Source organism: Lipophrys pholis, assembly GCF_963383615.2.
Source record: "Lipophrys pholis genome assembly, chromosome: 7".
In the NCBI taxonomy this organism is placed as follows: Eukaryota; Metazoa; Chordata; class Actinopteri; order Blenniiformes; family Blenniidae; genus Lipophrys; species Lipophrys pholis.
The window spans coordinates 31277863-31283149 of NC_137638.1; positions in this window are offsets into that span (position 1 = coordinate 31277863).

Genomic DNA, 5287 nt, shown 5'->3' on the forward strand with positions numbered 1-5287 from the left:
AAAAATGCTTATATTTCACGAGATCAAACTTTTACTTTCACTGATCATCCACATACAATATGGTTTCAGCATGTTCAAGTACTTTCAACTTGTTTTTTCATTGGATTTAAAGTGTAATTGTCATTTTCATCATTTTTGGCCAAAAACGTGTTCCAGACGAGATACTGAGTGTGATTTTTGAAAAATGTTCATATTTCACGAGAACAAACTCTGACTTTCACTGATCAACCATATTCAAGTAGTTTCAAGATATTTTTTCATTGGATTTAATTTTTATTTTTCATTTTCATCAATTGTGGCAAAAAACGTTTACCAGACGAGATACTGAGGGTGATTTTTGAAAAATGCTTATATTTCACGAGATCAAACTTTTACTTTCACTGATCAACCACATACAATATGGTTTCAGCATGTTCAAGTACTTTCAACTTGTTTTTTCATTGGATTTAATGTGTAATTGTCATTTTCATCATTTTTGGCCAAAAACGTGTTCCAGACGAGATACTGAGTGTGATTTTTGAAAAATGTTCATATTTCACGAGAACAAACTCTGACTTTCACTGATCAACCATATTCAAGTAGTTTCAAACTTTTTATTCATTGGATTTAATGTGTAATTTTCATTTTCATCAGTTGTGGCAAAAAACGTGTTCCAGACGAGGTACTGGGGGTGATTTTGGAAAAATGCTTGTATTTCACGAGATCAAACTTTTACTTTCACTGATCAACCACATACAATATGGTTTCAGCATGTTCAAGTACTTTCAACTTGTTTTTTCATTGGATTTAATGTGTAATTGTCATTTTCATCATTTTTGGCCAAAAACGTGTTCCAGATGAGATACTGAGTGTGAGTTTTGAAAAATGTTCATATTTCACGAGAACAAACTCTGACTTTCACTGATCAACCATATTCAAGTAGTTTCAAGATATTCTTTCATTGGATTTAATGTGACATTCTCATTTTCATCAGTTCTGGCCGAAAACGTGTTCCAGACGGAGACACTGAGGGTGATTTTGGAAAAATGCTTATATTTCACAAGATCAAACTTTTACTTTCGCTGATCAACCACATACAATATGGTTTCAGCATGTTCAAGTATTTTCAACTTGTTTCTTCATTGGATTTAATGTGTAACTGTCATTTTCATCATTTTTGGCCAAAAACGTGTTCCAGACGAGATACTGAGGGTGATTTTGGAAAAATGCTTGTATTTCACAAGAACAAAGTCGAACTTTCACTGATCAACCATATTCAAGTAGTTTCAAACTTTTTATTCATTGGATTTAATGTGTAATTTTCATTTTCATCAGTTGTGGCAAAGAACGTGTTCCAGACGAGGTACTGAGGGTGATTTTGGAAAAATGCTTGTATTTCACAAGAACAAAGTAGAACTTTCACTGATCAACCATATTCAAGTAGTTTCAAACTTTTTATTCATTGGATTTAATGTGTAATTTTCATTTTCATCAGTTGTGGCAAAAAACGTGTTCCAGACGAGGTACTGGGGGTGATTTTGGAAAAATGCTTGTATTTCACGAGAACAAACTGGTACTTTCACTGATCAATCACATACAATATGGTTTCAGCATGTTCAAGTACTTTCAACTAGTTTTTTCATTGGATTTAATGTGTAATTGTCATTTTCATCATTTTTGGCCAAAAACGTGTTCCAGACGAGATACTGAGGGTGATTTTGGAAAAATGCTAGTATTTCACAAGAACAAAGTCGAACTTTCACTGATCAACCATATTCAAGTAGTTTCAAACTGTTTTTTCATTGGATTTAATTTGTAACTTTCCTTTTCATCAGTTGTGGCAAAAAACGTGTTCCAGACGAGATACTGAGGGTGATTTTGGAAAAATGCTTGTATTTCACAAGAACAAAGTCGAACTTTCACTGATCAACCATATTCAAGCTGTTTCAAGATATTCTTTCATTGGATTTAATGTGACATTCTCATTTTCATCAGTTCTGGCCGAAAACGTGTTCCAGACGAGACACTGAGGGTGATTTTGGAAAAATGCTTGTATTTCACGAGAACAAACTCGTACTTTCACTGATCAACCACATACAATATGGTTTCAGCATGTTCAAGTACTTTCAACTTGTTTTTTCATTGGATTTAATGTGACATTCTCATTTTCATAAGTTCTGGCCGAAAACGTGTTCCAGACGAGACACTGAGGGTGATTTTGGAAAAATGCTTGTATTTCACGAGAACAAACTCCTACTTTCACTGATCAACAACATACAATATGGTTTCAGCATGTTCAAGTACTTTCAACTTGTTTATTCATTGGATTTAATGTGTAACTGTCATTTTCATCATTTTTGGCCAAAAACGTGTTCCAGACGAGATACTGAGGGTGATTTTGGAAAAATGCTTGTATTTCACAAGAACAAAGTCGAACTTTCACTGATCAACCATATTCAAGTAGTTTCAAACTGTTTTTTCATTGGATTTAATTTGTAAATTTCCTTTTCATCAGTTGTGGCAAAAAACGTGTTTCAGACGAGATGCTAAGGGTGATTTTGGAAAAATGCTTGTATTTCACAAGAACAAAGTCGAACTTTCACTGATCAACCATATTCAAGCTGTTTCAAGATATTCTTTCATTGGATTTAATGTGACATTCTAATTTTCATCAGTTCTGGCCGAAAACGTGTTCCAGACGAGATACTGAGGGTGATTTTGGAAAAATGCTTGTATTTCACAAGAACAAAGTCGAACTTTCACTGATCAACCATATTCAAGTAGTTTCAAACAGTTTATTCATTGGATTTAATGTGAAATTTTCATTTTCATCAGTTGTGGCAAAAAAACGTGTTCCAGACGAGGTACTGGGGTGATTTTGGAAAAATGCTTGTATTTCACGAGAACAAACTGGTACTTTCACTGATCAATCACATACAATATGGTTTCAGCATGTTCAAGTACTTTCAACTAGTTTTTTCATTGGATTTAATGTGTAATTGTCATTTTCATCATTTTTGGCCAAAAACGTGTTCCAGATGAGATACTGAGTGTGAGTTTTGAAAAATGTTCATATTTCACGAGAACAAACTCTGACTTTCACTGATCAACCATATTCAAGTAGTTTCAAGATATTTTTTCATTGGATTTAATTTGTATTTTTCATTTTCATCAATTGTGGCAAAAAACGTTTACCAGACGAGATACTGAGGGTGATTTTGGAAAAATGCTTGTATTTCACGAGATCAAACTTTTACTTTCACTGATCAACCACATACAATATGGTTTCAGCATGTTCAAGTACTTTCAACTTGTTTTTTCATTGGATTTAATGTGTAATTGTCATTTTCATCATTTTTGGCCAAAAACGTGTTCCAGACGAGATACTGAGGGTGATTTTGGAAAAATGCTAGTATTTCACAAGAACAAAGTCGAACTTTCACTGGTCAACCATATTCAAGCAGTTTCAAGATATTTTTTCATTGGATTTAATTTGTAACTTTCATTTTAATCAGTTGTGGCAAAAAACGTGTTCCAGACGAGATACTGAGGGTGATTGTGGAAAAATGCTTGTATTTCACAAGAACAAAGTCGAACTTTCACTGATCAACCATATTCAAGTAGTTTCAAACTTTTTATTCATTGGATTTAATGTGTAATTTTCATTTTCATCAGTTGTGGCAAAAAACGTGTTCCAGACGAGGTACTGGGGGTGATTTTGGAAAAATGCTTGTATTTCACGAGAACAAACTGGTACTTTCACTGATCAATCACATACAATATGGTTTCAGCATGTTCAAGTACTTTCAACTTGTTTTTTCATTGGATTTAATGTGTAATTGTCATTTTCATCATTTTTGGCCAAAAACGTGTTCCAGACGAGATACTGAGGGTGATTTTGGAAAAATGCTAGTATTTCACAAGAACAAAGTCGAACTTTCACTGATCAACCATATTCAAGTAGTTTCAAACTGTTTTTTCATTGGATTTAATTTGTAACTTTCCTTTTCATCAGTTGAGGCAAAAAACGTGTTCCAGACGAGATACTGAGGTTGATTTTGGAAAAATGCTTGTATTTCACAAGAACAAAGTCGAACTTTCACTGATCAACCATATTCAAGCTGTTTCAAGATATTCTTTCATTGGATTTAATGTGACATTCTCATTTTCATCAGTTCTGGCCGAAAACGTGTTCCAGACGGAGACACTGAGGGTGATTTTGGAAAAATGCTTATATTTCACAAGATCAAACTTTTACTTTCGCTGATCAACCACATACAATATGGTTTCAGCATGTTCAAGTATTTTCAACTTGTTTCTTCATTGGATTTAATGTGTAACTGTCATTTTCATCATTTTTGGCCAAAAACGTGTTCCAGACGAGATACTGAGGGTGATTTTGGAAAAATGCTTGTATTTCACAAGAACAAAGTCGAACTTTCACTGATCAACCATATTCAAGTAGTTTCAAACTTTTTATTCATTGGATTTAATGTGTAATTTTCATTTTCATCAGTTGTGGCAAAGAACGTGTTCCAGACGAGGTACTGAGGGTGATTTTGGAAAAATGCTTGTATTTCACAAGAACAAAGTAGAACTTTCACTGATCAACCATATTCAAGTAGTTTCAAACTTTTTATTCATTGGATTTAATGTGTAATTTTCATTTTCATCAGTTGTGGCAAAAAACGTGTTCCAGACGAGGTACTGGGGGTGATTTTGGAAAAATGCTTGTATTTCACGAGAACAAACTGGTACTTTCACTGATAAATCACATACAATATGGTTTCAGCATGTTCAAGTACTTTCAACTAGTTTTTTCATTGGATTTAATGTGTAATTGTCATTTTCATCATTTTTGGCCAAAAACGTGTTCCAGACGAGATACTGAGGGTGATTTTGGAAAAATGCTAGTATTTCACAAGAACAAAGTCGAACTTTCACTGATCAACCATATTCAAGTAGTTTCAAACTGTTTTTTCATTGGATTTAATTTGTAACTTTCCTTTTCATCAGTTGTGGCAAAAAACGTGTTCCAGACGAGATACTGAGGGTGATTTTGGAAAAATGCTTGTATTTCACAAGAACAAAGTCGAACTTTCACTGATCAACCATATTCAAGCTGTTTCAAGATATTCTTTCGTTGGATTTAATGTGACATTCTCATTTTCATCAGTTCTGGCCGAAAACGTGTTCCAGACGAGACACTGAGGGTGATTTTGGAAAAATGCTTGTATTTCACGAGAACAAACTCGTACTTTCACTGATCAACCACATACAATATGGTTTCAGCATGTTCAAGTACTTT